Source organism: Cricetulus griseus, chromosome 9 (genome assembly GCF_003668045.3).
Source record: "Cricetulus griseus strain 17A/GY chromosome 9, alternate assembly CriGri-PICRH-1.0, whole genome shotgun sequence".
NCBI lineage: Eukaryota > Metazoa > Chordata > Mammalia > Rodentia > Cricetidae > Cricetulus > Cricetulus griseus.
The window spans coordinates 21,902,579-21,914,652 of record NC_048602.1 but is presented as its reverse complement, the minus strand read 5'-3'; positions in this window follow the sequence as shown (position 1 = coordinate 21,914,652).

Here is a 12,074-nt window from a genome sequence, read left to right as displayed (position 1 = left end):
GGAAGGTGTGAGTGTTGTTATGAGATCCTTCATCAGTAAATGAATTTGTATCCTTCTGCATACTGTGGCCATTTGCATGTGAACCAATTCTTTTATGATTCTACAAATGAGGAAAAATGCTATCCCATTTGTCTGGCCTGGGCCCCAATTTCTGTACATTTTTCTTTCTCTCCCTCTCATCCATCATTTTCCATCTTTTAAATTGCCACATTCTCTATAACAGGAGCATCTGTCCGTTGGTCTAGAAACAAACATGTTCCATCAATAACAAAAATAATGACTAAAGCCAGAGCCCAGAGTTAAAGTCAATCTGACTATGATGTCCCAAAACTTTCTCTATGTACATCTAATCATTCAGTCTTGAACACATGTATTCTTCATGGAGTCTCTCTTGAAATACAAAACCAGTGCTATCACACTGATGGAATAAGAACTATCTGTCAAGGGAGTGTGGACCCAAATTTAAAAGTGCTTTCTTAGCATAAAGTCCTGATTTATGGCACTTTCTGACCACTCTGTATAACCCCATCAAACGCACCTTTACAATAGGTAACATTACAGGGGTGAGGTGGGCAGTGTTGCATGAAATTAATGTGTTTATCATTTCACTCTCCACTGCCTAATTTTCATATATGCAAAGGAAGTTGACATGCTGACCAAAAATCTCAGAATCACCTTCCTAGGATGATTATCATACAATGATTCATAGTTTCTGCATAGACAGTCATATTATCTTATAACGATATGTTACTTATTTCATTCTATCTCACTTTTTGCCTATACTTGAAATGCTCTTTAACTCTGCATCTGTTTACATTAGCGTTCAAGTACAAAGTAGAAGATGAGTGATGAGAGAAGGGTCTGTTGTTACCTTCTTCAGAATTTAATGCAAAATTTCTGCTTTCTCACCATTCAATAGGAGGCTAACTTCGGTGTTTTGGTAAATGAAATTATTGCGACTCTGGTGATCCTCTCTTCCTAATTTCCTATAGTGTCCATGATGAATGTCTTTGGGACATGAACAAGAAAAATTCTCTCCATTATGTGTGTTTTTACTTGTAACCTTCTTTTTCATCATCAGTGCCACATGGTTTGAATGTTGAATTTACATGACTGGATAAATTCTATGTTTTAAGGAGGTGTTCTTTCATTTTGTAATATATTCTCATGGCTCACAGCAGGCTATGAACTGAAGAATGATATTCTCCAACATTAGCAGCATGAGAATTTGCTCCCCTGAGCTTAAGTGCTGTGAGTATATTAAGGCTGGATCTGTAGTGTCATATCAGGGACTGTAGTCCAGATAAAAAAAAATCAGGGGTAAAAACACATTGAGTTTGTCTGGGAGCAGAGAGGACGTTAGCAGGAGCTTCCAGTGACAGAAATGAGGAAGTCAGAGGTAGAAGAAAATTACCAGAAACAAAACACAAGCCCAGGCAAGGAGGGAGGTCAGAATCCCAACATCACCATAGGCTTATATAATTGTTTCTAAGCTTCTCTGTCACTATCTGTGATAGCCATGGTTGATAATCCAATCAATCTCAAGAGAAAAGAGGTTTACCCAGTTTCTCCATCGTTCCACTTTAATTCTGATACTAACCTCAAACATTCCTAACCTGACCTGTTTATGCCACTGTCCCTGGGACATTGCACAGCCCAAGTGCAGTGAAGACTCAAAAATTTCTCTACAATCTTGATCCATTCATGATCTCCAGCACTCGAAGCCACTATCCACAATACATCCATTTCTCTATATACTAAGTCCCATTTCTACCATCCGACTCTGGTTCTTATGTGGACACAAAGGGGAAAGGAAGAAGTCTTTTTGGGTTTTTCACCTCAAAGCTCTTTGACAAAAGCGTCTTAGTCTAAGTTTAAGTTATTTTCAAGGTTTGTTTTGTCTTTGATGCACTCTGAAACCTGTGGACACATCTCCCAACATTAAGATTAATAGAATTTAAACTAGCTGGGCGACTGGGACTCAATTGTTTTTCTTAATCGTTAATCAAAGCCCCAGTCTATTTGGCCCCTCAATAGGAACTCGTGTGTTCTAACTGTGTTACACTTCCTTCTTTTATTTTTCATCACCAAAACTCTAAACTAGCATCATCATCATTATCATCATCATCATCAGTTATGCATTACAGCTTAGGAAGAAATCATCTTCATAGTAATCCACAGGTAAAAATGCCTGTTAGAAGGGGATATTTCCATGAGAGAAACTCACCACATCTGAGGCAGTAGAGATCTCGCCACACCCAATAACACCATGTCAGATACCAGAGAAAATTGATCGCAGCACAGCAGAAGCAAAGGACATCTTGGAGTCTGTGGTTTCAGGGCCATGAATCTCCAAAAGTCACCTGTCAGAGATTTGTCACCTGGTTGGTTGACACCTTGAACTTCAATTGAAACCAGCTGATTCTCTGACAGGGCTACCAGCCATGGATCTGTTCATTTCATCAGGGTCATCATTATTTAAAGAAATATTTGTGCTTCCTCATCTGATGCCAGAATCTCCAGAACCTAACTGATTCCTTATCATACCCATGGTTGCTCCTACATTACCCATATTTTTGGATGAAGATCACAGGGTCTGCAGGAAATAGTCCCCTTGATGTCCTGGCTCTAGAAGAGCTTCTGTTTTCTTTCTTCAGCCAGGACAGAAGTGTCTTGTCACTGTTGTGAGATACAGTGGGTGGTGACATTCACTCTGGAGGTCACAGCAAAGCTGGATGGGCTTGATGTGTTGGGTTCCCTGTAGTGAACTCCTAAGAAGAAAGGAGACGGTGTGTTAAATGGGCACTCACCTTATACATTGGCAACCATGATGGGGCTGTGAATGTGGACAATCCTGAGACAAGACCACTTTCCTAAAGGCAGATGCTGGGAGTGGGAACCTTGGGTGTTCTGTACATGGCCCCACATGATCACAGAATATCTGCAAACACAACAGCTACCAATGGTCTCATGGTCACAGATGTGGTTCCCTGCATGGTGCCATTCAGTAATTGGAATGGACATTCAGCACTGTGGTTCCAGTAGGGTCTATCTGCACCGCAGATCTGGCCTTACATATTTACAGATATGATAATCCTGGGATTCTCTTTTTCTCTCACAAATGACTGTCACTTGACCAGGGACACAAGGAGCTTGGCTCATTCTGGAGGATAGTTTTGGGGAGGGTCCCTACCTGCGTTCACTGAGGGAACTGCCAGACATCGCTAGGATCATCCCATACTGGCTATGCACCATAGATAACGGGCCAGAGTGACTCCTTGTCACCAGTTAGAAAAGAGAAAATTGAAACAGCTAGAAACCCATCGATTCATCAATACAGGGGTCCAGGAGTGTAGAAAAAGTCCCAGAGGAGAATGCCCCTGTGATAGGTTTTCCCTTTACATCAAGGTAGTTTTCCATTTTGTGTAGAGCCTCCTAGAAACACAGAGTTTTCTGATGCCCTAGCGCTAAACTATGGGTTGATTTATCTCAGAGTCAACAAAGCCACCTCCTGCCTTCACAACTCACACAGAGAAGATTGTGAACATAAAAGTCCTGGCAGCTCCTCCAAGGGACAACAATGCTTGGACGTATGGACAGGCACCCAGGATGCAGCTGATGGAGGACACGGCTCCTTGTCATGTGGCTGTCATTAAGGCAGCCCCCACACAGGTATTTCACTCCATAAACACCTGGTTCTCATTTCTTAAGCGTTCTCTGACTAGGGCAGGCTCCAGACACTCTATTCACTTCCTACAGAAATGTCATTTCTCTCAAGCAGCACAAGATACATAAAATGAGTAATGATTAGGTGATAGGCATAAGCAAGACAATTGTATCACCGGAAGGAGCCTACAGGAAGAAGACAGGAAATGTTCCAATACCAGCATTACAAGTATTAGAAGAAGTATTACAAGACACAGAAAAGAGTTGTGAAATTCTCTCTTCTGGGAATGACACAGCTATTACCAACGTGACTTGTGTTGATATTACTTGCTCTGACGCTGCATAAAACTGTCAACAACCAGTCATAAATGGGGAGAACTCTAGTCATCCCTGCCATCCCTGCTGAACTATTGGCTACTATAAGATCAGGGGAAGTTCATAATTTTTGTCTTCAACTGTGTACCCATTGGTAAATGCACTATACCTCCATGGGGTTCCTAATCCTTTCATCACCCAGATGGCTCAGAGGGTCACAGAACATAACAAAAAGACAAGAATATGAATATTAATTCTTAGAGAAGAATAGGATTAAAAGGTGTAGGAGAGAAACAGATGAAGGTGGAGAGGAGAGGAGTTAGAAAGCATTATTTATGCCTGGGGGTGATGGCGCACGCCTTTAATCCCAGCACTCGAGAGGCCGAGGCAGGCAGATCTCTGTGAGTTCGAGACCAGCCTGATCTGCAAGACCCAGTTCCAGGATAGATTCCAATACCACAGAGAAACATGTCTTGAAAAAAAAACCAAAAAAGCATTATATACAAGCCTGATATTATAAAAAAGCAAATGTAATTGAGAAAATTAATGAGATATTATAGAGAGAGATCAGTACTTAAGAGCACTGGCATCTGTTACCTAGTCCCTCAGTTTGTTTCCATGCATTTAATGAAAACATCTGTTATATTCAAGGAGACTGAAAACTTTCCCAGGTCCTCACAGATGGAGTTAATAATGTTCTGCTGTCAGTTTAAGTCCCATAACCTGCTGTGCATTCAGTCTGTTTACCATGCCTTTAAGAAAACAAAGCAGCAACCAATTTTACTAGCCTTGTGTTTTCTATAAAATCAGCGTTTTGTTGTTGTTGTTATTTTGGTTTTTTTAGACAGGGTTTCTCTGTGTAACAACCCTGGCTGTCCTGGCACTCGCTCTGTAGACTCTCTGGTCTAGAACTCAGAGAGAACCACCTGCTTTTGCCTCCCGAAGTGCTGGGTTAAAGGTGTGCACCACCAATGCCCAGCTGAAAATCAGCTTTTAAAACTTACAATATGAATAAACATAAAATCAATTTGTTTCCATTTATTTCAGCCTTGATTAAGGAAGAGTCTGAGTCTTCTTTTGGAACCCATGTTGAAATAATTTGAAGGCGTGGTGATGTACATAGGTGATGTCTTTGAGGATTCTCTATTCTGTTACACTTTGTACAGCTCTGTGTTTATGCTGCTACTGTTGTATGTTGATTGTAGTAACGCTATAGTCAGAATGAGTTACATGGTGTATCACCTGCCATTTTCTTTTACAATATTGTTTTGTCTATTCTATGCTCTTTATATTCCCATATATAATAAAATTTCTAATCGGTTTGCCCAGTTTATCAAAATATGGAATACAAAGTTGATTGGAATTGAATTTAAATGTATAAATCAAACAGAAAAGAGTAGACATTTTGAGTTCTGTAGTTTATGATGTGATACCTTTTTATATTCATTTAAGTTTTATTAATATTTTTTGAAAAAATATTTTGTGATTTTTCAGAGACAATGTCATGTCTTTTACTAAATTTTTTTCCTTAGGATTTCATACTTTATGATGCTGTTACAATTTTGAAAGCTTCAGTTTTCCTATAACTTAGACATGCAATTGATTTTTGTTTATTGATTAAGTGACTGTGTGAATTTTATTAGGTGTAGGCTATTCCATATTTTACTCATTTTCCACATGTAAAATTATGCTGCCTAAAATAAATAAAAACAGATTAAATTAAAAAATCTATGCTAGCTGGGCGTTGGTTGTGCAAGCCTTTAGTCCCAGCACTCAGAAAGCAGAGGCAGGAGGATCTCTATTTGAGGCCAGCCTGGTCTACCAAGGGAGTGCCAGCATAGGCTCCAGAGCTACACAGAGAAACCCTGCCACAAAAACCAAATAAATAAATAAATACGTATGCTAGTGCATGATTTTAATTTAAATTAGGTACTGTAGCATTTCCCTAACACAGAGTAATGTATGAGTGTGTGTTCTGTACTAAGTAATTTCCAAAACCAACAGGCAAGTCAAAAGGATCTTAAAAAACAAATATCCACCATAAATGTCCAACTCACCACACAGATGTCACTTGACAAGCATATCCTTGATTGCTTTGGGTCAGATGGATGAAGTGACTGACTGCCGTATAAAACTCTGACAATATCTCTGTAGAGTGTCCCTCATTCTTTCTCCCATGTGATTCTTTCTGTGCTCTTTAATTAACACAAAGGCAAAACATTTCTTAGGAACCACCAATAAGATACCATGGAGCCATAGCTAGACACGCAACAGACACTACAATCAAGTCAGAAGCTGTGAATTACAGGCAGACAGAAGAAGAGGAAGAGAAGTGGAGGTCTCAAATTTAGGCTCTATCTTGTTCACAATCAATCCAAGGAAAGGGGATTCTTTCTATAAGTCAACACTTATATATTATGATATTTCTGAGGCTACCTTAAATGTGTTTCACCAATGAATCAATTAAGTTCCCTGCATCCACATTAAACAATAGCATATTATCTGATATATCCTCGTTTGATGACTGTTGTATGACTTCTTTACTCTTATTTTACAATCATCAGGAAAGAACTATAGTAAATGGAGTGACAGACAGGGAAGCCAGGGGCCTTGGGACTGGAGAGATGTATCCATGGTGAAAAGCACACATGCTCTTCCAGAGTTCAATTCTCCACACCTAGATCAGGTGGATCACTGTTTTCTGTAACTCCAGCTCTAGGGGTAGCTGATGTCTCTGGCCTCAGCTCTTGCTGTGATTCTCCTCAGCAGAACACGAACTGCATAGGTTTTTTTTAACACGTTTGCCTTTTCAGAGGGTGGTCACAGGGTTGCAAACTCCCTGCCCATATTATCTGTGTATCTGTCCATAACACAGGCCTCGAATGATAACCTCTGAGCACTCATTGACACCATAATCCCTGGAAGCATCCAAAGTTTTATAGAATCACGAGTGAAGCATGTTGCCTAGGTAACCAGGTCCTCATCTAGCTGCAGTAAGGACAGCTCAGCTTCATGGAGAATGAAGAAGAAGGGGTGTGGGTAAATGGAAATAGATGCTAATACAACACAGTGGTGGATCTGAGGTCAGACCATGATAAGATCTTAATCAAGAAAGCCTAACACAGAGCTCTGTGAAGATTTGTTCAGCCTCATACTCTTCCAGCCAAAGATCAATCTATTTATCTAATGCCTTGGGGAGTTGAAAGTCTTGTGTAGCTTAGAGTTAGGTTATTATGGTCAATTGATTGACTTAATATAATAATTCAATGAAAACTAGTTGAAGGGAAACTGGAGTGTTAGCAGTGATACAGAGTTAATATCAGCTGGAAAAATGAAATTCATCATTTTCATTCCTAAGCTGACAATCTCCAAGATTGATACTGTTGACATCTTACTCCACTGGAATGAGGTTCCTCCCCTAATGCCTTCATCATGGGGCTTCTTGAAATCCAAAGGCACAACGTCCCCTCTAATTCTCTAAAAAATTTCATCCAATATTGCTCATCGGTTGTCCTTGTCCCTTTTACATGCACTCCCATGTAAGATATTACCATCTCTTGAGTTTATTTTTGTTTATGAAAAATTAGTAATAGAAAACTCTGATTCAAAAGATTCATTCATGAAATTTCACCTTCACATGGTAAACCAATGACATAAAGATAATCTCAATATTTCATTGTGAGACCCAGGAGTCAGAACAGCTCAGCTGTTCCAGCAAAGAGGTCAACCCTCACTGAACCCTCATGGAGATATGCATGTGTGTGTGTGTGTGGAGATCTTTCCTTATACCTAAGGTATAGCACCAACTTGACTCCTGCCTCCCACGTAACAATTAATTCCCAAAGAGAGTGAGCCTGTAATCATTGTTCAGGATGGACAGATCAATGCCTACAACTCAGCTGCCCTGATGCCTGGTCTGTGCTCTTGAAATATATATAGTAGGGAATTAGTGAATATCACAAAGGCCTTATGCAATTGCAAAGAAAAGCGCTGTCTTAGTTAAATTTGCATCATATTAACAATATACTAAGGACATATTGCATCTTCTGTTTTCTTGGGTGGCTAGCAAAACAATTTGTCTTGGTTACAAATGGATATCAGGGCCCACAATTGGGAGGAGGGCTTGATTTGTGACAGACACCTAGAACTTAGGAAAACCAATGCTGATAGCACAACTTGGTACCAACTCAGTGAGACATGCTGCCGTAACGTTTCTTTAAAATATTTAGTGTCGCCCAAATAAAAAAGTGAGATTTAGCTGAAAATATTCCTTAATTGAATCTCCCCTATTAAACAATGGCGAGAGAGCTTACAATGAGACATCATTATACCAAAGTCAAAATTAGAAAATTGTCAAGAATTTGCAAAGACCAGCTATGATGACTTGTCATGACTAATAATTTCACAGGATCTGGAATCGATTAAGAAATAAACAGATGAGAACTTCTATAAAGGATTATGTTACTGAGCTTTTAAAGATTAGTTTATTTCATATTTTGTATACTGGTCTTTACCTCAAGGTATGTCTATCCTGGTGTCTGTGGAGGACAAGGGTGGGCATCAGATTCACTGGAATTGTGCTCATGGGTAGTGTGGTACATTAACTGGGTACTGGAAACTGAAACAATATGCTCTGGAAGATCAGCAATTGCTGTCAACCACTGAGGCAACTTTTCAGCCCATTATCTGGTTTATGAACTGTGAAGACACACTGTAAGTGTTTGTAGCGACTCCCTGTGGCCTCCAGGTAAAAGGGAGGGTGTGAGGAAAACTGAGATAGTGAATATGATTAGACAATGTCCTAGGACCTGGCCTCTGATCTCATGACAGGCCATGTCCCAAAGCATTCTTTTGGCCACAGCCACACACTGTCATACCCTGAGTGGCATTCATGAACCTCTGTTGTCCACAGACTCAGGAAGTCACAGTCATACACTCCTTCGAGAAGGAAAATCAAGGTTTTGGATAAGAAAGCTAAACATTACCTTAGGACCCAAACCAGCTTCGTGGTGTTTTTCATCAGGATTATGAAGGTCTATATCAGTGTTTCCATCATGGAAGTGCTATCTCAGAAAGCAGTGATGCCTGTGGTGACAGGGGAGGGCACATTCAGTGTCCCATCACCGACCCTGCCCACAAGAGACATAAGGTCCTGTTCTCAGGAGTCCCCATCACAGTCCACGCTGGATGATGCTGCCTCCTTCCAGAACTCTACAGTACACTGAGCCTCTCAGCGTTCTCCAGTCAACCGGAGACCTGAGAATGGACCGGGACCCTGAAGAGCTATCACCATGAAGTCTTGGAAACTTCATTATGTCCAAGAGAGTAGAACACATGATGAGTGTTCTTGCACCCTGACAAATCATCGTAGGCCAACAAATGCTGACCCACATGGACCCGTGCAGATGCTCCACTTGCTGCAAGAATGAAACCACAGACAGGGTAAATGCCCAGTGACACACTACAGCTCCTAGTCACAGGTGAGGTCTTCCTAACCAAGGACAATTTAATTCAAGACCTGAAGTTCTTTCTAGTAACTGTATGAGAGCCACAGATAGAATGTGACTGAATGGATCTGAGTTCTCCTTTGTCACAGGGTGAGATAAGGGGAGACCTGCATCAGAGCATGGTAGAGGACAGATGAAGGGAAACGATGAACTCACTGACCATCTTCCCAAGAGGGTTATCAAGAATTCATCAGTGTTTGTCAAGAAATTATCTGTTCTAAGCTGTTTGAGAGACTGACAGTCCAATGTCTCTCTGGTGTACATAGAATGAGAAATTGAGATCCCTCTATCTCTGGACAAAAGTTTAGACTGTGGTCTCTCAGTATGACTTCTCCTTCACCTCTGTGAGCAACTGGGGGACACATGGCTCTCTCTCTCTCCCTCTCTTCCCAGTGAGATGATAAACATTCTGTGACAGAAGAAGAGGCCAGCAGGTCTATTTAGAAATCTAGACTTGACACAGGCAGCAAGGATGATTCCAGAAGGTGATTGCCATAATTAATTTGAACAACTTGAAGGAGAGAATTTGAGAAGAAGAGGGATTGGAGTGGTGAGGTGACAGGAGGCACACAAGTCCTCAGAGGCAGGCCATGGTGAGATTTCAGCTGAGACAAATGGAGGAAGCAATGTGAAAACCCTTCTTCTCAATCTAAGCAATAGCAATGGCTTTCCCCTCTAGTGAGATTGATGACTACCTTAAATGTCATCCTGGAGCCTTAGTCCAGTAGCTGATGGAAGCAGAAGCAAAGATTCACAGGTAAGCATTGAGTCAAACTCCTAGAATCCAGTTGTAGAGAGGGAGGAGTGATGAGCAAAGGGGTCAAGATCATGCTGGGGAAACCCACAGAAATAACTGACCTGAGCAAGTAGGAGCTCAGAGACCAAACAGACTGCTAGGGAACCAGCAGAAGACCCCCCTGAATATGGGTGTCAGTTGGGAGCTTGGGCAGGTTATAGGACCTCTGGCAGTGAACCAGTATTGATTTATTCCTAGTGTAAGAATGGGCTTTGAGAACTCATTCCCTATGAGATTTACTCTCTCAGCCTTGATACATGTGGAGTTCCTAGGTCCTGCCCCAAATGATGTGACAGACTTTGATGATCCCCAATGGGAGGCCTCACCCTCCCTAAGGCGTGGATGGGGTGGGATGGGGAGGGATGGGGAATTGGTGGGGGGATATTGGGGGACAGGAGGGGGAGAGAACTGGGATTTTTATGCAAAATAGTGTTGCTTTTAATTTGAATAAAAATGAACTTAAAATATACGGAACTGCATATTCTTGTGTGGGCATGTGTGATGGAAAGTGGGGTGTGAGCTTCATTCGCAGGGAATAAATAATGGGAACTGTGTCTCATCAAATTGAAGAAGAATAAGAATGTAATCAAATGTCAGCAATCAAGATCTGGACTACCTGGAAAAACGATAGAAAATCACTCGCTGCTCCAACAGCAAAACTCTATATACAGTGTGGCTGTACTGGGAGCCACGGAAACTCAGCCTACAGTAAATATCCAGCCGACTAGATTCTGCCCAATACTGAGGTGGACTCAAGACAGAGAACAATAATAACTTATTATTATTACATAAGAATAATTTAAAGAAATAAGGGTAAATAAATAAGTGTAATTTAAAGTTGTAATGTAAAGTATACATATCTAAAAGGAACAAATAGAAAAAGTAGTACACAAGTGATTTTGTTTTTTTATATTTTTTATTTAAATTAGAAACACATTTGTTTTCCATGTCAATTGCAGTTCCCTTTCCCTCCCCTCCACCCCTGCTCACCACTAAACCCCTGTCCCACCCCCTCTCTGCTTCCCAGGGAGGGTGAGGCCTTCCATGGGGATCTTTAAAGTCTGTCATATCATTTGTAGCAGGGACTAGGCCCTCCTCCGGTGTTTTTGTTTTTTAAATGTATTTATTAATATGCATAGTGATTTTCCTGCATGTACACCTGCACACCAGCAGAGGGCACCAGATCTCATTATAGACAGTAGTGAGCCACCATGTGGTTGCTGGGAATTGAACTCAGGAACTCTGGAAGAGCAGTCAGTGCTCTTAACCTCTGAGCCATCTACCAGGCCCTAGTGCACACTTGTCACCCAGCACTTGAGACTGTGAGGAAGTGGATTATACACTTTATTCCATGCAGATGTGCACAGCGAGACCCTGAACAGAAACCTTCCGACATTTTGAGTATGAAGAAACATTTCACATAAAAATGCAAAAGGGAATAAAGCAAGAACACATGAAAGTTTGTATTTCTTCCGTGTAATGTTCATTCATGTCTGCTACCACCTGGTCCTGACAAAGATGAGGACAGATGAGACAGACACTGATGGGATTTTGGAAATGACATCCATTAAATATTGATGGAGTCTACTGCATGACCTGGACAGAGCCTTGGGGAAGTCACAGCCTGGTTCCTGAAGAGGGCAGTTCCCCTTCCTGTGGGGCTGCTGAAGCACAACCATGTCATGGGGAGCGCCCTGCCTCCAGAGGCCACACCCTATGTCTCCGGCCCCTTCAGACAGACTCTGTAGCTCTGCCTATGAGCACAGTTGCAGCCTCCAGGAGGAGACGCC